General features: G+C 41.2%; 1 long non-coding RNA gene across 1 annotated transcript in view; it reads left to right on the top strand.

Annotated features, from left to right (window-relative positions):
* LOC123348599 overlaps nt 1-27,645 on the top strand; it is a 160,010-nt gene that overhangs the window by 121,729 nt on the left and 10,636 nt on the right. Inside the window, exons 2-4 of the long non-coding RNA XR_006573217.1 lie at nt 4,217-4,317; nt 6,853-6,918; nt 16,823-16,928. This is a non-coding gene — a long non-coding RNA (uncharacterized LOC123348599). The remainder of the gene's footprint in view (nt 1-4,216; nt 4,318-6,852; nt 6,919-16,822; nt 16,929-27,645) is intronic.

Below are 27,645 nucleotides of genomic sequence, written 5' to 3'. Positions count from 1 at the left end.
TAGGGTTAGGGTTAGTGTTCAAGCTAAACATGTAAGCCTGGATGAGGAAGCTCATTGGGTTCTGAATAGGTCATCTCTTGCTTTTTGAAATGAGAACCGTGATGCTCCCTGCCTGGTGCTTCAGTGGAAGACAGGAGCTGGAAAGAGAAGAGTAGACCATGAGATGATAGTAAGAAAGCAGGGCCTAGCTACCAAGCAGTGTTTCCAAATTTGGGAAACTTCTGTTACTAAGGTCAGGAGCCAAGGAAAGAACTCAAAAGCCAAGAAACGTGGAAGATTTATTTCGGGGCTCAAGCTGTGATCTCACTTTCCCTGGTATTTATATTGGTTTTTAAAGGTACAGAATTTTAAACTGCTGGTTTATTAGGTCTGGTGCTGCTTTTCTTCAAATCCCTCCTCACTGTACTGATGTGCAGTACTGCACACTCACTCAACACACATGCATCCAAAGGGAAAAACTGTCTTAGGGGACAATTATGTCTCCTTGGAAGCAGTAGGGGCAGCCCCTGAACAGCCTGGGGAGGTATTTTATCTCTGCTAGCAGTGGGGGGAGTGCACTGCTACGCGGCTCTTGATACACCTTTGGAAAAGTATAGCCCAGTGGTTCTCAAACTTTCGTACTGATGACCCCTTTCACATAGCAAGCCTCTGAGTACGACCCCCCCTTATACATTAAAAACATTTTTTTAATATATTTAACACCATTATAAATGCTAGATTCAAAGCGGGGTTTGGGGTGGAGGCTGACAGCTTGCAAACCCCCCCATGTAATAACCTCCTGACCCCCAGTTTGAGAGCCCCTGGTATAGCTAACGTTCTATCCAGGCCAGGAGTGCCCAAGCCTGCGGAAGGCTAGTTCATGGCCCTGCTCTGTCCCCACTCAATCCACATGTAACACAAATAATAAATTAATAATAGGCCCCATCTGGAGCAAATCAGTGCTTATTTATTTGTGTGCACTAGGATTTACTTAGGAAATTGATTACATTTTAATTAACGAAGAGCACATAGGATTAAAAAGAGAACATCCACAGAGACCATAAACAGTTTCTCAGGAAGGAGCGTATTCTGGGCTCCCGGGCACTGCCACAGTAAAGAGGCTGTGTGCATAGGCATTCTCTAGAGATTGGAGGGGTCAGATCTTCAGCTGTGTAGCTCCATCAGAGCCAGTAGAGCTCTGCTCCTTTACATCAGCACAGGACCTGGTCCAGGAAAGCGAAATTAGAAATTCTGTAACTTCTCCAACTGTTGAATGGGGTTTAGAATAAGTTCATTTTTATTCCCCGCCCCTATCCCACCCCCCAAAAATGTTAAAGTGAATGAACAAATAGATAAATAAACTCAAGTGTTTCATACACTATCATAGAAACCTATGTTATGTATTTGACTGACAGATGTCATCCTACAGGCCATTTTTTCTTGTACAGATGTGATTTAATAGATCATAAATCAATCACCACTTTTGGAATGTAAGTTAACAGATGTCGTCTTTAGAGATTTTAGTATAAACACTGTTAACCCACAAATTCTTTCTCAAGAAATGCCAGTTGTGTATAAGAATGCCAGTTGGCATGAATGTTACTTGAACATTTGACTTATTAATAGATCTTTTTCTCAATGAAATCGATTTTTTTACAGAAAAGGCATGCCTGCTTTATTTCTTCATTAGAGTCCCAGCCTGCAATACTGTATCTGCTTGCTTGCAGTGATGTCATTAGCTAGAAAACAGATGCACTCGAGCATCAGAAATCAATCACTGGTGTTGGCACTTTAATAAACAGCTGCTTTCTTAAATGGTTTGGAATAAACACGTCTCTTGTTGAAGAGAGATCACTAGGTTATAAAACTGTTGATTAGAAATGAAAGCCCCTTGAAATTATAACTCAATCAGAGTTTTAAAACTATCCAGTTTATTTTAAACTTTGTAAAATTACTTACAACAGAAACATGCTGGCTGCCCCATGGAATTTCTATCATGTGGCCACAACAATGGTATTTGCAGAAATGATAAACTCTCTCTCAAAACAAGATTTATGATAATTGTGCCATTAAGGCATAGACCCACATTGGGCACACCACAGTGTCTCATTGTCCCAGGGGGACTTAAGGAGGGATCTGTTTGAAGGAGGCAAATCAACTCCCTGATGCACATTATAGGCATATATCGCCTCACCTCTCCTGCTTCCGTGCAGGAGAATTATACCCCATTCACGGGGCCTTTGTGTGAGCCTGGCTTGGCCATTATTTGGGCCTTAATGGAACATCTGTAACTTACAGTGAGTGCACAGAAAGCTGTAACCAAATATCAAATAGTGGTGCAAAAAAAAAACCCATCTCAGTTCTCATGTAGGACTCGGATTAGCTTCAACTCTACCTTGCTAAGTAGCTTATGAACCGCAGAGATGTAAGAATAATTCCACAGCAAATGCTTCATATGGCTTAGTGACAAAAAATGTGAAATGTTACAATGTATCCAGCTGATGTTGGTAATCTGCTTGTTCTCACTTCTGCTGCTGATGGATATGCTGCTGCTTATCCTGTTCATATGAAGGTGTTGCCTACACATGCTATGGCTTCCACTGCTGGTGCCTATGCTATATTGCACAATCAGGTCATAATCTGAGCCCTTTTATGATGTCACTAGAATGCCTTTGTTTAATTCCAAATGCTACCACAAAATGTTCAGTATGTTCACATCATTCTTGTCATAGTACAGTGGAAGTGTCTGTAAAACCCTATCCATGTTAATAGAGTTAGGAAAATAATAGCATATATCAGAAACTTTCTTAGTTTATAAGTTCTTTGAGTCAGGGTTAGTTTCTTTTGTTTCTGAGTATGTAGTGTCTAGCACAACGGAGCCCTGGTTCATGACTGGGTCTCCTAGGAGCTACCACAATACAAACAATAAATAATAATACGCTGGAATTCATGAAAATCTTACTAGTGTCTTTGGAAACTTCATAAATCAGTCAGTGTTAATGACTCAGTGCACAACGTTAGCACCTGTATAACACTGAATCCATAGTGGATTAAAAGGATTCACTACACTTTCAAAAACTGTTTGGTCATACTTGATATTAAGGGTCTATTTACAAAAGGCTTACAAAGGTTTAATAAATGACTAATGTTTTAATAGATGGTTGTTTAATTGAGTTAGAGTCCAACTGGTCAATAGGTTGCTTAAAACCATCTATAACACTTTCTTGTTTTTACAACCATTTATAACACACACCACTCATGTCTGCAATATGTTTATAACATCCATTAATCATGTCCTTTTATAAACAGAACCTCAATTTAAAGTATGACCAACTCTTTTAAATGTTGAAAGCTACTCTAAGATCTCTGCCCCAAATTTTCAAATGTAGTACTTAAAATTAATTTCCAAAAACCATTATTTAGGCAGTGAAATTCAACCGCCTTGATTTTTCAGAAGTGCTACATAGCCCCAGTTCCACCTCTGAAAATCAGGTTAGTTCTAAGTACCTGAAAAATGTTGGGTTTTTTTTTTACAATTAATCCATTCCAAAGCTACATTGTTTATATTCTCCCTCTCTTCCACTAAAAATTACTTCTTCCTTTTCTACTGTTGAAAATATCAAATATTGGTTGATAACTTGTGTTGATGTCCTGCTGTTCTTCCATAAAATCATCACAACATATTATCAAACATTGGCAAAACTCTCAGGGCTGATTGCATGTACCATCTATATCTGAAAAGCAGCATTGTGTTGCTGTGATAATAATATGCAGTCATACATGCTGTGCTGTTATATGCCCAAAAAACATACTGTAACTAATGCTCAATGATTTCCATTCATCAAAATAAATGCTAAATTACAGTAAAAAAGCTCTACATTAAAACAACATTAAAGTTGCAAAGTCAAGCACTCGAAAGTTAGGACATTCCAGAATGAAATATTCGGGCATATGTGTAACCTTAATTTGGCCCCCTTGTGCATATGCATTATGATAAAGTCTTTAATTAAGTGATTGCTAATTTAAAAAAAATGAAGAAACAATTCCGTCATGGAATCATATTGACCCCCAACTTGAGTCATTAGAAGGGTTTGGACCTTTAGTTCCACAGCACAGTCCTCTACCACATGGGCTAACAGAGTAACAGTAGTAGGTTGTTACCCTCGGTGAACCAGGCTCCAGAAAGGGGAGCCTTGAGAGGACACGACAGACAATCTCCTTACTTTCTCTTCCATAGTCTTCCTGGAGCCACTGTTGTCCCTGGCAGTCACTAGGAAAGTCCTGTTCAACCCCTCAAGTCCTGGACTGGAGCATGAAAAGAAACTTCAGAGAATATAGGTACCAAATTCTGAGCACATGTGAACTATGGTGTTTGGTTTTTGTTGGGTTTTTTTTTTTGGAGGCAAAATTTGGGAAGATTTTTATGTATTTTTTCCCCTAATTTTAGCCTTGGAAACAGTTGAGCCATGTTAGCTGAAATTTAAAAATATGCAAATGAATTAGCCTGAGAAAGACACCAATCGTGGAAAATTTGAGCCCACATGTTAAATGTTGTCAAAGTTATAAGCAACTGAAAACTGGATCTTAGTTATAATGGAAAGTGTTGGGCAAACTTAACTCTAGGCAGCACTACCAGCTCTGCCGATATCAAGCTCCAAGGTGGGAAAGTGTATTGTTGCCATCTGAATGCTTTTAGCATTTACTTCCACGCATAAAGGGCATCACTTCCACAAAGCTGCCTCCCTCTTGCAGGTGTTGTCTGCTCATGTAACTGAGTTGCAGGCCCCCATCCAAGTGCTGACACCTCTAACCATTTGGCTGCATATGCAAATCATGTAGGCGCAAGCACAAGTTCTCAAAATTGCACCCACAATTCATTTTGTGGATTCCAACTGACCCCATTAAAAAGCCAGCCAAGTCTTTTCTCATTGGAAAATGTTTCCCCATAATGAGATCAGTGATGTGCACATTAGCCCTTTCTAGTTGATCCTGTGAGGTTTTGAGAGCCCACAATTCCCACTGATGTCATGGACGGATGTGGTCACTCAACACCACACCAAATCTTTCCTTTCGTTAATTACTGTATTTTTAACTATGTTAAGCCCAGCTCTACCTTCCCCACAGAAATGTTATGAACGCTTTGTCTTTCAAGTTCCATCTCTATCAAGGGACGAATTTTGATGGATTGCTATGATTACTGTTCTTGCCAATTGGGAGCGGTGTTGTCATTATGGTTGACTGTCACATGCCTCATTACTCTCCAGGAACTTTTCAGTATGCTTCTGAAATCCACTTGAAACTATGGTGTATAGTTTCTAGGTTTCATTAGCCACACTACAAAAGAAGTCTGTTCCTTTTCTTCGTTACTAGTTGGACATTCATACAAACAAAAAGAAGCTCTCCAGGAAATGAACAGTGTAGGGAACTCACACTGAATTCTGTTATTAACACAGCTGTGCAATGTCATGAAAGGTATAATTCAGTGCTGCCTCAAATGAAAAATAATTTCAAAGGGGAGTTTCTCTTGCTGACTTCTTTGAATCGGCTTGTAAAAATCTGAACTCTGAATTTAAGCCTGTTCTGAAAAACAGCAGATTAATGAACTAGCCTTTTACCTAAAGACTTGGCCCTGAACTCAGATTACCAGACAGATCAGCATGATGAACTGGTTTTAGTTTGTCTTGACTTGGTTTCTTAGGGGATTAAATCCTTTATTGTTATATTGGATGCTATATCCTTGATTAATTATGTTCTGTGTTGCATTTTTCATATAAACTTAGATCAAAATCACCTTTGTTTCTCCTGTTCTTTTTTTCCCCCTGAAATCAAAGACCCCACATTTAATATCCAACTGCACAGGGTGCATATACACTGCAACTCAGCCTCCTTACTAACCAGAGAAGGTATTATATTTGGTGGTGTTTGAAAAGAGTTTTGTTGATTATAGCTAAATCCTTATCCCAGAAAGGATGTGTTCCTGAGACGCTAATGTATGGGATATTTTGAATGGATATTCCTACTGGTGATGTAGCCATAGGTTGCTGCCAGTTGGTCTGAATAAAGCATTATGCTTTCACTTCAATTCACACTCAAGGTGCATGCACCTGTGTGCTATGGAAGATTGAGGAAGCTCTATGTTTGAGTAGCTCTAGGTATTCTGGGAAGTAAGGAATGAGATACTGGTAGTTAAGTCAAGTGTGCATTTGGCAATCACTCGCACGCCCCCTGGGAAATTAACATGCTTTAAAGAGAAAGGTCATATTGGCAAGAGAGGGGTTATCATTTGAATTGTGCATAATACAATAGTCATTTTTTCTCTGCCCGCTTGTCCAGCCTCACCGTCATTCAGATCGCCTCCCCATTTGCCTTGGAGACTTCCTTCCAAAGAAAGACCTGAAACCAAACTTTCAAAAAATCTGTATGCCCATGCAAATGTCATGGTTCTCCTCAGTCTCTTTAATGAGCTGGTCCGAACCCTTGTGCCTTATAGGAAAGTTCAGTTCTGAGTTTGATTTTTGTGGCTGAAGCAGTAAAGCAGGAAGGGGGCAAGAATGTGACCCCTGGAAAAGCTGTACCAGCTGTTTAAACCAGTGCTGATCTCTGTCACTGCACAGCTTTTCATGAGGTTCTCACAAGCATACAAATCAAGGTAGGGAAAGCATTCTATCCACTTACCTGGGCCCTGATCCAGAACAAGTGACCAGGGTCTTCAGATTTATTAGGTTTTTCCAGTGATGCTGAATCCCCAGTCAATGCCTGATGGATAGTATAATATAACTTTAGGAGTTGGAAAAGATTTAATAATTAGAGGCTGAGGAAGTTGAAACGGGGGCAAATCGTATTTACTTTTTCTGTCTCTCTCCTGACTTCTAGGCTATCAACCTGATAGGGTACTCTAGAAGTACAGGAGGACTTGAAGGAGCATATGAAGATTAATGGGTGAGTTCCATCTTTACACATGTAAGAGCCTAGGAATTCAGATCATAGTGGGTAGCAAAAAGGTAGGTGACCAATGGATATCAGATATCAGTGGTTGGTGGGTAACAAATCTCAGTAGCTTTCCAATTGCTGCACTTTTAGGTGACATCTTCTAGCTACGTCATTCATGGTGTGTTTGTTTTTCTTTTGTAAAACTTTCCAACACCCACATCCTGTACTCAGGGCTGTAACCCAGTGCCACACAAATGAAGTAATCACTCCAAGTGGTATATACTCTTTTGTAAATAAACAGAAAAAAGTTATGCAAAGCAGACATAGAATACTGCATTTTACACTACATTTTTATTTGTTAGTTTTCTTTTCAATTAGTCCTAAGTTAAAACATTTTCATGCCAGTGTTGCTTAACTTGGATTTAAATTTAAATATACAGTGAATACTATACAAGTGCATTTATTGGGTTCAATTTTTATTATTTTGCACAGTGAGTTTCATACACAACTGGCAATATGCATAAAAGTAGGCAAGAATCCTGTTTTGCATGTGCATCTATTCATATGCTGGGAAGCTAGGCACCACTGTCTGGTTTGCACATGCAAATTGGATGAAACCAAAATGATATAGATTATAAGGGAACATATTTCATATGATGCAAGAAAAAATAGACATTTGGCTGAAAACTTCACACTTTAAATATAGCAGTTGCAGTAGCAAAAGCCAAGGTCATAAAATGTTCAGCAAGAACATAATTCTAAGCTCCTAACTACAGTTTTGGATATCTGTTGCCGTAGCAGATGTAAGTTTTTGCAATGAAAAGAGAATGAGGTTAAGAGGTGGAGCTAGTATGCAAACTAGCAACATAATGCAAATGAGTGTTATGCAAATAGGCTGCATCTTTATTAAAGTGGTTGGCATGATATGTAGTGGCTTACACAAGCAATAATCTTTGAGACCCTGGCTGTCTTGTAAGGTGGCCTGTTGTATTTGCTATCCATTTGTTAGAATCGTGGGTCAAACCGTGATAAACAAACATCAGGTTAGTACATTTTAGAGAAATTAACTTTATAGTGATTACCACTGTAAATCTTTTTCGTGTAACATACACACTCTTGACACATTTGGTAATATCTCTTTGTAAAGCAGTTTCAATTCTTGAATTTTCATGGTACTCTAAGTTATATGTTTAATTAGACCACATTCTGATCTTGCATATGTACCTTCAGCTCCCAATAGTTTCACAGAGAATCCCTTGAGAATGCATGAGACGTAATTGGACCAGAACTCCAGCTCTAAACATCACCAAATTTTGAGGAAGTTCAGCTCCAGATTTGTATCCAAACTTGTGTTTTGCTTCTTTGTGTACAATGAGGTGAATCAAGATCCTGGATCAAAATATCCCACAAGAACTTGATCTGAAGTTTGTGGCTCTGGCCTTACTCCAGTAACCTTCATTTGCATCCACCACCAGAGAATTAGATGTGTGACTGGTTAGATTTGTACTGCAGGCACAAAAGATGTAGGAGCATGTTTTTTACAGGCACCAATTATGCCTACAAAAGGGAGGTCAGGCAGTGAAAAGTTATCCCCAAATCATCCCTTTCTGAGCTTGTATTGTTTGTAGGCAAGAGGAATAATGATCTGTTAAGACTTGTCTATTTAGACTGAACTGGCTCTGTGATGGGTACTGCAGAATCCTCAGGACCTAGATGTGGGCCCTCTTGGTCTTGGTACTCCCTAACAAAATGAGATAACATCTGGCAGAGATGGAGAAGCTTGGACCCAAAGGATTCCTTTCAGGAGCTCAAAGGAAGAGGACAAGGCAGCCCAAGGAACTGAGGGCTTTAAAAAAGGGACTTTGCCTCTGAAGTGGCTCATAAAACAAAATACCAAGATTCTGGCCCAAAAGGGGTTAGATTTTGGTACCAAACAAGTGTCTTCCATGGAATTCAGATCTGCCAGACTCTTCCTATTGAGCCTCTAAAATAGAGACCCCTAAATTAATCAAGCCATTTTTAAAATCAGTCTTTTGGTCCTAATATTCTTAAAGGAATTTTTTTTAAAAAATCCAGTCTATATATTTCCCACACTGTGCTACACTGACTTGTTTGAGTCAAGTCAACCCAGCCTACCCCCAGAATTTCTGGCCCTGAATCAGAACCATTCTGCCACTCTGTAATTTGCCAGGAGGAACAAAAATAATTATAAAGTTTTATCGTTAGGCTGCAAAACCCAACCCTTAAAATCAGCATTAAGATCTTCAGAGCTTTGGCTTTGCTCATTCTTGACACATGAGGAAGTGGCATGTTTGACATGAAAAGCAAGCAGAACTCTTTAAACTTAGTAGGGCGCCTTTATTCGATCATTGTTCTTTTCCATAAGACTGTCCCTGAAAAGTTCTAGTAACGTTGTTTCATTTATTTTTCCTTTTGCTTTCCCCTCAAACTTTCTGACTTTTCTTGCAACCCGTTACTGTTCTTTGTGAATCCAGTCCACCACTGTGGGGATGCACAAACACTAAACAACCAGGTGTCCGGTATCAAGTGAATAGGTTCTCTCACTGCACACTGTGATCCTTCTGTTTGCCATGCCAGGTGATTTGGAAGATACCAGCACACAGTCTTGGGCTCTGGACTGCATGTTCAAAGTCACATCAGTTGTTCCCAGTGCCTTTTTAAGAATTTCTCTCAAAATAGCAAATATGATTCTTCATAAATAATGTCCCCAGTTGACTGATTGTAATGACTGGGTGAAAATCCTCTTGCACATGGAAAGGGGAGTTGGGTTTGTTTCCTCCAAATTTAGGGCCTTATCCCGATCCATGGTGTTTCTGAAATGAACTTTGCTCCCCAGGGCCAGCAGCTGCTGTGTCAAGTTGATATTTTTGTGATCCATTCTGTCAAGCAGGCAGCCATGAGATTCAGCTGGCCTGGGAATCTCGAAGCTCTGGGGTCCCCAACCCCAGGGCAGGCTGTATGGAAAGTCTGCCCTGAATCAACAGACTCTGAAGCCTGTCCCATCCCTCCAGGTTCCCAGCACCACAGCAGGGAGCTGGGAAGCCCAGAGAACCCCGGGGCTTCCAGGCTCCCATAAGAAAATAAGAACGGCCATAAGGTCAGACCAAAGGTCCATCTAACCCAGTATCCTGTCTTCTGACAGTATCCAGTGCCAGGTGCCCCAGAGGGAATGAACATAATGGGTAATCATCAAGTGATCCATAACCTGTCGCTCATTCCCAGCTTCTGGCAAACCAGGGACACCAGTTAGAGTTGAGGCTCACAGCTGTAGAGCTGGGAAATCCTGAGAGCCCTGGCTCAAGCGGTGTCTCCTAGATCTGCCAAGCTCCCAGGCCCAAGGTAGGGATCCTGGAAGCCCTAGTGTGGCAGGGCTATTCTGGAACTGCAGGCCATGGAAGCCCAGGGTGCCTGGCTCGTGGCTGTCCGCATGGCTGGGCTCAGGCCAGATGAGCTGGCAGGGAACCAAGCGGGATTCCTGTGATTTGCTGAAAGTTCGTGGAACCCAAATCATTTTTGCAGGAAATTACAAGTTTAATGACATTTCCAACCAGCTCTGCTGTGTCCAGTTGGGCTTTGAGCACCAGTGAAAGGGAGAGCAGAATTTACCATTTCTTGAGGTAAATGAGGAGGAATGTTAGTGTTTATATTCACAAAGGAGAACAATCTGTTAATTGCAGGGTCAGATCCTCAGCTGGTGTAAACCACCATATTTCCAAAAAAGTCAATAGAACTATGTTGATTTACATGAAATAAGGATCTGGTCCACAGTGTGTTTCTGCTTAGCCAGTTTCAGGAATACAATTATGTCTATAGCAATAATATTAGTTCCAGGGACAACCATCCAAATTTAAAAGACCCAGACCTTGACACAAGAAATGTCAGTTCATGTTAGGGCATTCGCCAAAGAGAAATCTCTCCTTACCAGAGCTTATGAATAGGGCCCTACCAAATTCATGGTCATGAAAAACGCATCATGGAGCACGAAATCTGATCTCCCTCCGTGAAATCTGTTCTTTTCTGTACTTTTACCCTGTACTATACTGATTTCATGGGTGAGACCAAATTGTGGGTCCTGACCAAAAAGGGAGTTGCAGGGGGTCACAAAGTTAGTTTAGGGGAGTCACAGTATTGCCACCACTACTTCTATGCTCCCTTCAGAGCTGGGCGGATGGAGAGTGGCTGCTGTTGGCCAGGCGCCCAGCTCTGAAGGCAGTGCCCCGCCCGCAGCAGCACAGAAGTAAGGTTGGCAATACCATACCATGCCATCCTTACTTCTGTACTGCTCTGGCAGTGGTTCTGCCTTCAGAGCTGGATTCCCAGCCAGCAGCTGCCGCTCTCCAGCTGCCCATCTCTGAAGGCAGCACCACTGCCCTCAGCTGTGCAGAACTAAGGGTAGCAGTACCACAACCCCACCCCCCTACAATAGCCTTGTAACCCCCCTCCCAACTCCTTTTTGGGTCAGGACTCCTACAATTACAACACGGTGAAATTTCAAATTTAAATAGCTGAAATCATGAAATTTACGATTTTTAAAATCTATGACTGTGAATTTGGTAGGGCCCTACTTACGAAACTTTCACCACAAGTCCTGAAAGTAGGCAAAACTCATTGCTAGAAGTGGTTAAAAACTATTTCTCCACAAAAACAACAAATTTGAGTTTTCACTGGAAATACAAATATTGAAATTTTTAGGCTGAAAATCAAAATATTTCGATGTGGAAATGTTGCTACAGTGCCTCATAGGACTTGTAGTTCCAGTGCTATGCTCCCTTTCTCTTCTCCAGGCCATGCTCCCTAATTGGACTACACCTCCCCTGATGCATCACATTCTCCCCTCTTGGAGAGTGAAGGCAGTGCATCATGGGAGTCCCTGGGCATGGTGCACCGTGTAAGATGGTAGGCCTTGTCTGGGGAGAATGGGAACATAAGGCACATGAACTATAAGTCCCGTGAGGCTCTGCAGCAGCATTTTCAAATATACACTTTTGGCTGAAATATTTTGGGTTTTGGACCTTTGTTTTCTGATGAAAAATCAATACTTCCCATGGAAAGCAAACATCTGGAAAATAGTTTGAAAGGAAGGTTCTTGAACAGTCTACTCATTGCAAGCTTGTAACTTAGGATAGGACTTAGTCAAAGGTTACTGGTACTCGGCTTAGTTTTGAAAAATCCTGTGCTTGAGACATAGGCCACAGTCTCACATGGTGGCTTCATATAAATCTAAGTAGAATCATTCAGTCTGATTTTCCCCTACACCAGTCACATTAAGATGAATTTTCAAAGGTGCCTAAGGGAGCTCCCTCTGAAATTCACTTAACTCCGTTAGGCTCCTTTGAAAATTCTTTCCTAACCTCGTAAGTCTTCCCCGGTGTTCTCTCAACAAGTCAAATCAATGATTAAACTGACCCAGCTGATAATGAACATTAGATTACATCTTCACACCTGCAGCTGATTTCCTTATATGAATTGCTGATCAGAAACCCCATAAAGAATTTAATTACAAGTAACTTTTTCTATTATTTTTCTATGGTTAAGGGATTCCACATATGCAAGAAATAATAGAGAGAGAGAGAGATGGATGCCTAAGCACAGAGAAGGTTTTAATTATAAATGCTACCTGTAAGTACATCTAAACAGCAGGTAGCAAAGTCATGAAATATTTCTAATAATCATCATTCTGTTTTTTCTTACTCAGATAACTTGGCTCATTAATTACTTGAACAGTCAAGTCTGGTATTCAATACTCTTGTGCCATATACATTTTAATTTATTCTGATATTCCAATAAAACTATTGTGGAATTATTTATATTAATTGCAGTCTCTACATGCAAATATTGGTGAGCTAATATCTATAAATAAATTAAATGCCCTGGTCCATATTCATTGATTTGTCAGAGTTTCAGCTGCTTATGCCAAGTTTACATTTGCCCTATCTAGCCAATATTGTTAATTGCTTCCTCTACATTTGCATATATATCCATTTGTATGTGCAAAAACCCTCAGCTGAGCATACAAGCCAGTATTTATAGTTAGAGATTGAGTAATTGCACACTTTACTACCCAATGTGAGTGCACATATGTGAATTCTGCATGCACAAATCAGTCCTTGTGCAAAATCTATGTGTGTAGATCTGTAAACCCACTGAATGCCCTGTGATGTAGGGAGACTGTTTTAGGAGTAGAAGAAGGACCCAAGTCCTGAATGGGGTGGCAGAGAGCAATATGAAGGAGCATAGCGGAACGGAATGGAGAGGAAGAATAGAACAGGGCAAATCATTAAGTCTATAAGGGAGATTTTGTATTTATTTCTACCATGGACATTCTCAGAGAAGCTTCAGTTTCTGAAGATGGATGTTATGTTTTCTAATTTCCCCTTATGGCTTAGTGGGCAAACCACCATCTATCATACCATGCAAAAATCAAAGAGTTGGGATATATGGAAATCATAACAAAGGTGCAGAGAGAGCAATCAGGACATCCCCAAATCCCTGCAATCCTCAGTTAGGGAGACAGTTAAGGAGTCCAGTAGTGATTTGATGTTGAAGAAATAAAAAGAGTGAATGGGATTCTGTGCTGTAATTTCAGGTGGTGCAGTGCAGAACTCACAGCCCCAGGGGATCTGGAGCAAGGGCAGTTTTAAACTGTCTTTGTGTCTTTCTGATTCTGGGCTGCAGTAGGTGCTGAAACAGCCTGAGACCTGGGCTACATGTGGGCAGCTCCAGAACCAAGAGCTGCCCAGAATGACCACAGCTCTTTATGCTGCCAACAAACTCCTCCTACTCCTAGCCCCACCCTTGGCCTGCTCCCTGTGTTGAGGCTTGTGAGGGGGGCTTGCATGTGTGCGCCCTACATCCATCCTGTGCGGTGTGTGCTGGGGACGTTCTCTGTCAGCTGGCTACGGGGCTGTCGTGCATGGGAAAATCCATGCCAGTGTGTCTTTCTCAAGAAGTAAATCTGTGGCTGAAAATGATTGTCAGTAGACAGTAAGAGCAACTCACTGTATGACCTTGGACAAATCACTTAACTTTTCTGAGCATCAGCAACTTACCTTTTCTGTTGAAATGGGAACCATTATACCTGTTATGCCTGTAATCGTGCCCATGGTGAGGAACAGATCATTTGCAGCTAAGATGGTTGATTTTAACGTCTAACATTATTGAATGTATGTAATCAGTTTACTATTTGTATTAAAAATGTGAATAGTTCTGTGTTCCATTCAGAGGAAATCATCTTCATTTAGGTGAGATTTGTGTGTCAGATTTATGACAAATAATACACTTAGTGTATTGATAACAGTAAAATGCTGCTCAAGGCAATAAACACAATAAAGCAATATCAGTCCTTTGCTTTTCAAGAATTTTTTTGGATTCTGATGTCAAAGGCAGTCAAACAGAAGGAGCTCCAGGTCAAGAATAAGATTAGCCCTAGATTTACTTCAGGTTTTTTGGGCAGGAGGGAGAATTTGGGCATTTTGGAAATGGTTCATAAAGCTTTACAGTGAGATAATATAACTGTGTTTTATATTCAGTTTCATAATTAGTTATCAGTGACAGCATAGAATACCACTTATCTTTGCAGTAAATCCATGATGTGCAGATTGTTACAGGACTCCAGTTCTTTAAATGATATTTTCAGATGGGCCGTTCTCTGTTGCTGGCACAATTTACACCCTAAAACTTGTACCTGCAAAGGACGGCCTGGCTGAAAATATACCCCTTAAATGCTTGCTTTGACTCATTTATTTATACAAGGCTTGAACCAAAATCCACTGATGTAAATGGAAAAACTCCCACTGATCACAATGGGCATTGGACCAGGCCCTTATAGAAACCACAGTATTAAGATATCCTTTGTGACTAATGCATATCCTTCTAGAGATGCATGGCTCATCTGTGCTCTTCTAGAGCAAACTGCATCATTGGCCTGAGCATGGGGATTGGTGGGTATGCTGAGGTCTAGAAGTCTCGTACTTTATATTTTCTGATGTTTTTTGTCAGCCGGGAAATTATTTGGTTCTACTGTGATCATTGTATTATGTATAACTTCTAATTATTTCTACTCCCCGAGCGTATTTCATTCTCTCCTCAGCTGCCAGGGCCCGTTCTAGGGCTGGGCAAGGGCAGTTGTCCTGGTCACCAGCTTCGTATCTTTTTTTGTCTCAGTCACTGATTAGTTTTATTTTTTTATCTGGATTGGCCAGCCTGCCACTCCTCCCACCTCCCCATTTTGTTTTTGGGTTTTTTGCTCAGCCATTCTGCCTAAAACATTTTCTGCCCTGGCAAGTAAAAAGCCTTGGGCTGCTCTTTTCAGCTGCTTTAAACTAACTTTAGTTACATCCTTAACAAACAAAACAAAATAATATGACTAAATACACTAATTCCTCCTCCATATTTGACATTTGTGCAGATATTGGCTGTGTAAGGCATTGGTGTGCATTACATATCTCCACCATGCTATCTGTGTATTCCCATGTGTTTTGGCTGCTTTGATACCTCATCTATGCAAGAGTTATTTTACAATAGGCAACATCGCTTCACCCTTTGAAATTTCTGTCAGCTCATTTGTCTGGTGGAATGAGTTTTGTTAGCCAAGTTTCTCTGCAGTGGTTATTGGGTAATATTAATCTACCTATTGTACAGGCCATGCTCCTCACTCCTGTCTCTCTATAAGAGTCAATGGGCTTATTTGTAGTTTCAGTTTACTGATTCATCACCAGGTGCTAGAAATTCCCTTCTGCACTGGAGCTTTGAGGCTCCTGTCAAAATCACTTCTTTGGTGGGTTCCCCTGTCTTTTTAGAGAGGGGCTGTGTTTTGGTCTCCGAGGTAAGAACCATTGTTTGTTGTTGTTGGGTGGGGAGGAATCTAGAGATGCAAACGAACCAAAAATTCCTGAGGTAATGATGTTCTGTCTCATCATTTTACTGTGCTGAGCTTTGTGTTATATCTTCAGTTTGGTCTTCATGTAAATGTGCTATCTGCTTGTCTATTCAATGCACCCATTGTCTATAAAGGAAGCGTCTTTGCTATCAAGTTACATATGTTCACAACACTGTGCGCCTTCTGGCACATTATTTCAAGTTCACTTTGCCCTTAGTTCCAAGAAGAAAACTAAATATGAAAGGTCAGTCTACTTTCAGTGGCTGCATCAAAATAATGTTGTGCTACTTTTTCTTGGAGGGGAAACCCCCCCCCCCCCCCAAAACACACACACTTCATGCATTTTTTCAACAGCTTTAGAAATGCTAACATGCTAGTTTGTTTAACAATGATTTATTTTTCTCTTTCAAACACACATCATGTTTTGAACAGAATTTTCATTTGACAGCGTTGTTAGAATTGTATCACTTGGGGGAAAGAATGGGGATTAAAAGAGATTCTGGATTGCAAAGTGCCATGTTAAATCAAAATGATACAGTGTCTGATTGTATAACAAGTGAAGTCAATGGAAAGTCTCCCAGTGACTTCAGTGGGCATTGGATCAGGTTCGTTATGCATAGCCTCATCGCAATGTTCTGTGAGTTTATTACGTTCTTTACAAACCTCAATACATTTTTGAATTGCATACAGATGATGTCTGGTGAGCAAATTTGAAAATCTAGGTGTCTAAATGAGAGCTAAGTTCTTTCGAATTTCTGCCCCCATTTGTGGCTACTAAGCCCTCTTGAAAATCTGTCCTAGTACGTGCAAAACTCAACAGTTGAAATATGGTTGAAAACTAAGTGACTAAAATGCTTAAAATGGGAGGCTTTAAAGATGTCTCGCTTTTGTGAGCTTTATTCCTTTGCCCTGCAGGTTTAAAGCTTAAAACAAGTCACTGTACTATCAGAGACCATTGGCTGAGCCCATGGTTAGGCTATTATATTCTATTTTAGCTGGCATTTCTATTTCCAGGAAATCCAAAGCAACTGGAGATGGAATTCAAGCTCTTGAACAAACCAGGAAGAGAATTATGACTGAAGTTAAAATTTAGGGAGAAGCGAAAACTCACATAGATACGGTGAGCAAGAAGTTCTGAGCTATTTGCTATTTTCAAGTAATCAAAACAAGTTCTGTAGTGTGGATGTCATTATTATTGCAGACTTTTTCTAGTACATCATGTATAATAGATGAGAATCCTTTATCGTAGTGGAGACATCAGAATTTATATATTTTATTTTGTATTCCTATTCCACTGACTGTTTTTTTCCCCAGCATTTCAGTTGCTAAAGATGTCAGAATCCGTTAGTATGTTGTATAATATGTACAAATTCCTTTCTGTGTGACTAAGTCTGAAATAGAAGCTTTTTTATATTTTTATTTTTCTGATTCAACTAAATTGTTCTGAAATGCTAAACAAATGGAGTCTTTGGAATAAGAGGAAGTAGTCTGAGAGGCATGTAAGTGTGCTGTTTATTATTATAGCAAGAGACCAGGTATAAATATGACAGCTAATCCTTGACATTCTCACTCTGACTTATCTGGAAATTAAATAACTGATGAGTATTTGCATTCACATTTGAAAAGCATTACCATTACTAAGTTCCCTCTCTCCTATGCAAACATGTTGGACATATTTAAAATATAGCTATTAAAGCACATCTCTTAACAGTGAAATGGAATTACATTATAAGAAATTGTTCAGTCTCTTTGTGCATCACCGCTATTGACTGGAAGAAATCAGAACTGTACGACTGAGTGTCACTGGTGGTTGTGGGTTCCATTTCAGCTGATGCCATAAAGTGATGCCATAAAGTGTCATAAAGGGGGAAATCCTGACTTCTATGAAGTCAATGGGAGCTTTACCTGTGAGACCTAAAAGACTAGGGTTTGATGACAATCTTATTTTTTAGTTATATGCAGACTTGAAATAGTTCATGCTATGCATAGTTCATGCCTCACAGTCTAACACTGGTAAGGAATGAAAGGTTTAAAAAGATCTGTAATTGGCACAGCTGAGCCCTTAGTAGTAATCAAATTATTCTGCCATTTTAATTTCCATTGGATGGGATTTTAGCCTCCTGTAAGGACTGCAGGATAGGGACTCACTTTCTAAACATTTTAAAATATCAAAAAATCACCTAATTATTAAAATTATTACCTGAATCTAGAGGCTGTTGTTAAGACAACCAGAACGTTTAGTGAGATTGGGTTAAACATTCAGTTACACTACTGTAATTATATAATTGTGAGCAGAAATATTTATTTTAATATATTCTAATTAAACATTTCTGGCTTTATAGATTAGTAGATAATCCAATCTTGTTTCTTGTCTTTAAAAGACAAGAAAAAATGTCAACAGACACCGTTTTCTAAAAGAATGTGCTAGGTCAGTTAATGTTTATCTGCAGTATGTGCTCCTCTGATGTCTCCATCAGGGAATGATTTGTTTAGAGTAGAAAGCAAAAAATACCAAGGTACATACTGATGTGAAAAGATGAATCATTTTATTGATGTGTCAGTCTTTTTTTTTTTTACAAAAGTTTATATCTAACGGGATACTCTCCAAGGGACACTCACTCCCAGCCATGAATGCAAGGGTTACATCTGGCTTGTTAGCCAGGCATGTGTTACATCTAATGTTCCCTAGAACACACTAAGGCCTGGTCTACACTGGGGGGTAATCGATCTAAGGTACGAGAATAGCGTAGCTGAAGTCGACGTATCTTAGATTGACTTAGAATCACTTACTTTGCGTCCTTGCGGCGCGGGATCAACGGCCGCCACTCCCCCGTCGACTTTGCTTCCACCTCTCTCCGAGCTGGAGTTCAGCAGTCGACGGGAGAGCGATCGGGGATCAATTTATTGCATCTACACTACACACAATAAATTGATCCCCGATAGATCGATCGTTACCCGCCAATCCGTCGGGTAGTGTAGTCGTACCCTTAGATGCAATGACTTCCCTGAGTGAATTGTTCTGTTGCTTGATTGACCACAGGGAAATATATATAGGATTGTTTTTCTGATAGTGTATCTGAATTTTCCCTTTTCTGATTTAAAATTAAGGGCCAGATTGTGTCTTTCCTGTCCACCCAGGAGAGTAAGGGAAAATAATTACTCCCATTACAGTCCTGTGTCTTGCATCTAGGCGTGTAAGAGTAAGTAGGTGCTGCACACCCACTCAATCTCTGTGTGGAGCAGGTAGAAAGCGGGGCAAAAATGGATGGAAACTTAGCTCTGCCTCTCTCCTGCCCCGATATTCACTAGCTAGCGCAGCTGAGCCAATGTGACAGGGCAGAGGGGGTATTATAATTTCCTCCTGGTAAAGGCCAGGAGCAAATTGCTGTTCCCCTCCCTCCAAAGTAATGAGGAGGGGAGGAATTGTGATTTGGAGGTAAGAGGGTCTGAGAGTCACTGTACGTCCTGCAACTAGCTTAGGTAGCATCCCTTACTCAGGGCTTTGCATAGGGCTACAGTCTAGCGCTAAGGAATCTGTATCTTGCCCCCTTTAAATGCCCTACGCTCTCCCTTGGGTGTCAGTTACTCACCTTCAGTTATTGATAGTTCTCTTATCCCCTCTTTGTCACTGCTTTTCTGCACTTACATAGATATGTGCATATCCATTTCCTTCAGCCTGTCTTGCTAGGACATGCGAGGTATCCACTTTATCATTTTCATTGCCCTTTTTCGAACGGTCTCTAGTTTATCGATGCTCCTTCTACAATGAAGCGCCCTAACACAAAGATACCATGTCAGCTCTGGGCTAAGTTCACGTAAGTAAGAATTATGACCTCCAGGGTCTTACAAACACTAGTCCAGAGGCTTCACGGTGCTGACCACAACCTCCTGTCAGGGGCTGAATGCCCTCACCTCCCACTGAGTTTACTGGGAGTTGAGGGTGCTCAGCACCTCACAAGGTTGGTCTTAATGTAACCCCCAGATTAGCATTATGCTACAGGTTCACACTCTGCGTTGATGTTTAATTTCCTGCTGATATCCCCACTCTCTCATTTGAACTTTCTGTTTGGAGGGATTTTCCCTTCATGTGTATTCTCCATATTAGAAAAATTAGGCCTAAGTTTTCATTCCACTGTTCATTGTTTTAAATTCTTGTCGCCCATGTACACTTCCACTCTATTCTCTACAGTGTTTACAGAGGCTTCTAGTTTGTATTATATTTACAGCAGGTCAAATTATTCACTGCAGATAAATACTGATTTGGCCAGGACACCACAGTGAATGAGACATCACACAGAGAAATATGTCTGTAAATTTGATCAGGTGTTTAATGGACAGAAGTGAGGGAAAAATCCCAGACAGCTCTGGCCCACTAACACCTCAGCAGGTTAAGTCTAGTGTGGTTCACCAATACAGGACCACAAAGGCCAACCCTAGTGCTGAAGAGGAAGAGAAACTCTAAGCTCCCTCCTGTCAATTTAACCTAGAGATCAGGATCCAAACAGTCTTGATCTCTTTCACCTTCTCCTCAAATGAGGGGTAGGGATTGAGATTATCATTTACTTATTTGGGTGACCAGATGTCCCAATACAAATGGGAATGTCCTGATATTTAGCTGTTTGTCCTGAGTCCCGACTGATGTACGGTCAGGATGCTATTTGTCCCGATATTTGGCACAGGGCTGGACTGCGCACCCTAGCTGGCAGGCTACCTACCTGGCTCCATGCAGCTACCGGGAAGCAGCCGGCAGGACCCTGCGGCCCCTAGGCGGAGGGGTGGCCAGGGGGTTCCCACCACGAGCACTGGCTCCACAGCTCCCATTGGCTGGGAACCACGGACAATAGGAACTGCAGGGGTGGCGCTCATTGTGGGTACAGCATGCAGAGACCCTCCTGGCCACCCCTGACCCTTGGAGCCAGAGGGACCTCCGGCTGCTTCTCGGGCGCTGCCTCAGGTAAACACCACCTGGACCACTACCCCGCACCTCCTTCCCCTGCCCCAGCCCTCAGGTGAGGAAGCGAATTGGGGGGGGGGCATCCAGGGTCAATGGGCATGCATGGCATGGCCAGATGCATATTGGTCCGCCTGGCCGTGTGCTGCCAGCATGCCTCTTCCTGTTGGGGGTGGGCCCATGCTACACCACACAGCTCCCTCGCCTAACACCCCCCAGACCCGCTATGTCCATTGCCCTTCCATAACCCCACCATCACAAATGCACAGTGGTCTGCACACCACCACCCTGCACAGTTCCCCCCCTCCCACAGTCCCACCACAACTGTCCAGCACCCCACACAGAACCCCCCATTCCCTAGTTCCGCACCACACATACAGATCTCCCCCTCCCACTACCCAGTGCCCTTCCCCACAGCCCCACCACATTACTACACAGTGCCCCACACAGACCCCCAGTGCCCCGACACACACAGATCTCCCCCACTGCCCAGCGCCCCTTCCAAAGCCCCCCCACTGCCTAGCACCCCAAAACACACAAACCTCCCCCACTACCCAGTGCCCTCCACCCCTCACAGTCCAGAACGCCCCCCCTCACAGACCTCCCAGACACTCACTCCCCCACACCCTGCCCCCTCCCCAGATACACAAGCCAGTTATCATGGAGGCCCATTGCCAAGTTTTTGCAGAGTCTGAGGAATGGCTGAACCAAAAACTCTGAGTTGAAATGCCCTGAATTTTCAAGTGTTTGAAATCTGGATCTCAAATGTGCATCTTGGGCACATCTCTAGTGCATTTGTGACCTATTTTCATAAACTGAGGCTCCAGGTTCTGTCTCACATGTGAAAATACAGCAATAATTATGCATGCAAATTAGATATTTGCACGTGCAAATGGTTCTTAATATTCATTTGTGTGCACACATATGCCTCACTTGTGCATCCAGTTGTGCGTTTTCCATATGCAAACAGATGCACAGAAATGTGCATGGACCACTAGCTTCAACTTAATAAAATAAGAGTCTACCGTGTACGTTTTTTAACCCTGTTGTCTGGGTTAGGTTGTCTGGATAAGTCAAAGCGGGAACCCAAAAGCAGATACACAAGTTCTCCTGCTCTTCAATAAATAAATAAATAAATGCAAAGAGTTGCAGCCCAGAAGCCCAAGGAGGACGACATAAGAGGGAGGGAGGGACAAAAGGAGTCCGAGAGAGCCTTGAAATAGAGTGGAGCAATGTCTCATGGAGTTGCAGTGCTTGTGCTGTAACAGTGCATCAGCAAGATGACACTGGACAATAAAAGTGTGAAGGCGGCATTGTAATGTCAGAAGGACCTTCCATAGTAGTGACTTTGTAGCAATTTGCAGCTCCCCTTCAAAACTGAATGGCTTTCGTTCTGCAAAGCTGAAGATCACTGAATTGGATAGTTTACCTGTATGAACATGAGGGTTTGTGTAGTTGCTTTTCTTTTCATATATCCCGTCTAGTGTATTTTCTTTACATATTTCATGTCTAGTGTGTGAATAAATAATAGCTTAGGCCTTGAGCCAATGAATGTAAAAACTGGCTGGATTTGGGCCCTCGCCCAGCTGTTCCAACTAGTGTCATTAAATGAGATGATTGTAAAATTAAGTAATACACCATGACGTTTCTCTAGTTCTTGTACATTGCAGATGTACTCCTCTGCACTTTAGTATAGTTCTGAAATGTAATATTAACTGGGAGAGGTGCAGAATGCTATCAGCAAATGATTCATAATATTAAATGCTAGCCCAGTATTACAAAGCAGCATCTCTTCTAAACTGTTTTTTCCTATTAGTAGCATTAACGTGAATTGTAAGCAGAATTCCAGAGTCAGTGCCATGCATGCAATGGTTTTTATAGAATATTAGCTCCATCTCATAATTAAATGCTCTATCTATTTTCTTGTAAATAATAAGTACATACAAAGATCATAGGGAAAAAATGTCTGAGCATAATTGTTTATACAGCTATAGCAAAAGGATCACAGCATTATAAGTCAGCAATGCTAGAAATGTCAGGTCTTTTGCCTTGTCCTTAACCTGGTGACGTAAAGCCACAGTCTTTTGGGCTTTTGAACATAACAGACTGTCTCTTCATAGCTTTTGAACACTATAAGGCTAAGACCCACCCAGTTAATGAAAGCAAGAATGCATTTCTCTCAATACAAAGGTACTTCAAAAAGGGAGGAGCTTTTTGTAATCAATTTAAAACCTAGATCTGAATGAGTATTAGGTTTTTTCCTTATGCTTAATTAAGTCTAATGAAACAATGTATACTTCTTCCTGTCACCTGCGGTGTGATTATGTTAAATATTTAATTCTTGTGAAGGATTAAGCTACACATCTAATCTATATCTAGCAATCTGTTCCCTCTCTGGAGTATTTTTTATTTAGTTCTGCTTTTGTATAATGAGTTCCATTTCAAAAGAAATTGTTAAACACGTCGGCAGGAAGGGGAACATGTCACGCATGTTTGGGGAAGAGAATACTGCTAACTAGGCATGCAACGTGTAGGCTTCGCTGCATCGGCAAGATGGTGCAGCATAGATGCTTCATTCTGCCTTTCCACAAGGATAAAATGACTCTCACACACCAAAGACACTAAATCCAGACTCTGTGTGTGTTTTAGGATCTTCAGTAGGCTCTTCCTGCACAGCACAGCCAAATGATTAAGGACTTTGAAAATAAGAACACAGGGTTCACATTGAAAATATCCCTCGCAGCATGCACACATTTCAAGGTTACACATTTCTTAGACTTGTTTTCCCAAGGCGCTGTCAACTGTGTAATAGAAAAATGTATTTGTACATCTCTTCCCCCCCGCACCTCACGCTGCTCTGAAACAGAACAATGCATTTCTAGCTATCCAGTCACCCCTTGGGAAGAAATCACTTTAAAGGAAAGGCCAGGGACATGTTTATGGAAGAAATCCCTTTATAATATGGATGTTTTCAGCTGGTCTTAATGATTTCCTCTGATAACAAGTAACAAGGGAAAAAACGACACTTAACATATTTATTACAAATGGACTAACTATAGTATTAGATGTCCTATTAAAAACAATGTGAAAATAGTTCACTGGGGGCTTTGTTTGCATTAGCTATTATTTGCATCTAAGGACAAAAGACAAATTCACATAATTATTTTCCAACTGGATGGGACTGTGTGTGTGTAATGATTTTTTCATAGTATATAAAACCCTTTCTCAATAGACCGTAGCAGTAATAGCTACTTCTTATTTACAACTCAGGAAGAAGGTCCAGCAACCAGATTTTATTATGCAGAGTGAACTTTTAAAAATTAAATTAGCAGGACTAATGTGGTGGCTCATAGTAAATTAATTAGTTCTCAGATTCTTGGAAGGGATGATATCAACTGTTTTAGATTTCATAACATCTCTCTTCAAAAAATTTCAGGCAAAAGTTTACTGTTGTATGTTAAGTATCAGAGGGGTAGCCGTGTTAGTCTGGATCTGTAAAAGCAGCAAAGAATCCTGTGGCACCTTATAGACTAACAGACGCTTTGCAGCATGAGCTTTCGTGGGTGAATACCCACTTCGTCGGATGCAAGCAAATACCCACTTCGTCGGATGTTGTATGTTAGTTAAGCAAACACCTGCTTTATGAAAATCTGCATTCTCCTAAGGCAACAATGCTAAGGTGACACCATAAGAGGCAGCTGAAAAAGAGGAAAGAACCCCCCAGTTCAAATAGAAAACCCAGTCAAGTAAACAGGAACTTTTCGTTTGCTACAATTTTAAGTAGTTTCAACATTGTGATCTGCATTTAAACCCACATGTTTTGATCTACAAAAACATTCCGAGAGGGCTTTATTAAATGGAGCTCAGTGGGGTAACTTCAGTCAAACAATAATACTCAAACAAATGAACACACCCACTGACATGCTGCTGTGGAGTCGGGGGGGAGGGAAGGGGGGAGTTACTGCAAGAATGTCTTCCTGGCACCTGGCTAGAACATGTATATTAAACAGCCTAACTAGCTTTTCAAAAGTAACTTTGCACTTATGTAAAATTAATAGGGTATTCATTATAAAATCCATGCAGCATCTTATTAAATGTGCTCTGTCATTGAAAGTAGAAGGTGGAGGCTTTTTAAGCTAGGGTTTTGTTGCCCTCTAGTGAATGAGGTCAGCATTATGCATGTGAAATTATTTTGATCACTGCATAATTAATGTGCAATGAATTGGTACAAAAATGCAGTTGAATTGCATTCAATTCCAGCATGAATTAGTTAACACGTAGAAACCCTTTTTAATTTTGTTCATGCTTTTTTCCCCTTTCCTCCGTGAAAAGGCACAATTGTGTGGCTATCATGATAAAGCAAGCTAGCCAAAGACAAGGAGTAAATCAACAAAACAGATCTGCAGCACAGTAGCTTTAATACATTGGTATATACTTAATATGTCTCCTGAAAAGAATGCCTAATTATACTGTCATGCTACAAAATGCATTTTCAATTGTGATAAATTATGCCATCATTTACTTTCAAGGAGCACACTGAGATTTATGAACGATTACTGCAAAATTATCATGCCAGGATAAAAATAAAAAGCCAAATGTAGTCATTGGCACCAGGGAAAAAATAACACAGTCGTAAAAAAAGAGGAATTTGTAAAATATTACACAGGCTGAAAATGTGCAGCCTTGGGGTCAAATTCTGTTTCACATGCCCTCCTCTGTGTGTGTCTCCTAAATGGCATGAATACCAATGGTGTTGCTACAATGCTTGGAAAAGGATGACTGCCTCAGCCCTGGCAGTTGTAAAAACCCATTGGGCCTAAAGTCCTCCACTGCCTTGCACCTGGTGTTTTCATTTACTGCTGAGTGTGAAATTGGTATACAGTGCTTCCAATCATACAGAGGTAGCATTTTTTAATTGTTCTACTTAACCTCTGAGGATAGGACAAGAAGCAATGGTCTTAAATTGCAGCAAGGGCAGTTTAGGTTGGACATTAGGAAAAGCTTCCTAACTGTCAGGGTGGTTAAGCACTGGAATAAATTTCCTAGGGAGCAGGGCCGGCTCCAGCTTTTTTGCTGCCTCAAGTGGTGAAGCGGAAAAAATAAAAAAAGATAAAGACGTAATCAGCGGCACTTCGACAGCAGCTCTACCATGCCACTTCATTCTTCGATGGCAATTCAGCAGCAGGTCCTTCCTTCCGAGAGGGACTGAGGGACCCGCCGCTGAATTGCCGCTAAAGATCCGGACGTGCAGCCCCTTTCCATTGGCCGCCCCAAGCACCTGCTTCCTTCGCTGATGCCTGGAGCTGGCCCTGCTAGGGAGGTTGTGGAATCTCCATCATTGGAGATTTTAAAGAATAGGTTAGACAGACACCTGTCAGGGATGGTCTAGATAGTACTTAGTCCTGCCTCGAGTGCAGGGGACTGGACTAGATGACCTCTCGACGTCCCTTCCAGTTCTGTGGTTCTATGATTTTAGACTCGCTTTGCACAGGTATAAATGACTATATGAGATTCAAGGCTGTTAGAGGTTCAGGCCTGTGAAGAGATCTCTCTGTAGGCACTTAGGGCTAAAAGGCATTGTTGTGGGTCTGCCAAGGAGTCATGGTCCACGTCTTTGTAATACTCATATTCTCCTTGACGTGAAAATGGTTGGCTTCCCACAGCCCCATAGACAGAATATTTCTACTCTGGTCATGGGCTGCCTACATCCAGAATATGGGCACACATTAATGCTGCTATTATTGCACATACATGCCTGTTCTTTTATTTGGTTGGTTTTGGCATAAATTGTGATTCCAGAGGTTTGACCCATAGTCCTCATTTCTGCCAAGACTTTTTCTTTTTAAAAGTAATTTTCAAGGCTTAACCCTGTTTTGTGGTTGTCAATCAAAGCTGCTGTTTGCGTAGCTCATCTGAGATCACATAATGGCTTTATTTGTAATTGTGGAGAATGCTCCGCCATTATGAACCCAATCTGGTGCCATTATGGGCCCTATCTTTCAACCATTCCTGCAGCATTTTCGCCTTCGGAATGTGGAACAGCTGCACAACTGAGCGTGTACCCCCTTGTGTTGCTGTGGCATAAACAGTCCTGAATGTAATCAAATAAAAATCTTCACTTCCCTCTGCAAACCATCATATATATACTCCAAAGCATATGCCCAAATGGACAGGAAAATCAATTTTCCCACTAACTTCAATGGGCTTTAGCTCAAGACCCATATTCCTGAGCGAGGCAACAATAGTCTTCTCTGTCTGGTTAGAGAATACAGTATTGAAGCTGTAACTGTCAAGGACAGGGATAGTCCAGAATGGTTTGGAACTAGGCCAACCAGAGGATTACAGCTTGGGATATGGAGCACAAAATGACAACAAAGCCCTTTATTGAATAGTCTGGAAGATAAAGAGAAATGCAGGAACAAGGAGTAGTATTCGCTGTGCACTGTGAGAAAAACAGAGAAGAAAAAATGAATATTCTCCACGTAGAACAGGACCAAGCTAAGGGGGGAAATGTGGTTCTTCAGGCCACTGAGAGGATGTTACAAATCATGGGCCAAATCTCGAATACTCCATGTGGGCTAGACTCTCCTCTCAGATAGTTGACGCATATGTGAAGGGTTGCCACTGAATCCAACGGAGTTACTTCAGGTTTACGTCTATATGCACAAGTAAGGGTAAAATTTTGCCCAGAGGCTTCAATGCGAGTTTTGACTCAGACAGGATTTTGGCAAGATATACATAGGTAAATATCTAAACTGACAGTGAATACGTGTGCGTGTGTGCTCACGCAAGGACTATAACAATAATGTTGCTTTTTAGGTTGGTTTCACTGAAGTTCTATAGTACTCCGAGGAGACTAGCAGTGGGTGTGGTGGGGGGAACCTTT

This window comes from Mauremys mutica, chromosome 13, assembly GCF_020497125.1.
Source record: "Mauremys mutica isolate MM-2020 ecotype Southern chromosome 13, ASM2049712v1, whole genome shotgun sequence".
In the NCBI taxonomy this organism is placed as follows: domain Eukaryota; kingdom Metazoa; phylum Chordata; order Testudines; family Geoemydidae; genus Mauremys; species Mauremys mutica.
The sequence above is the reverse complement of the archived record's forward strand: the minus strand, read 5'-3'. Positions and strand labels throughout refer to the sequence as shown.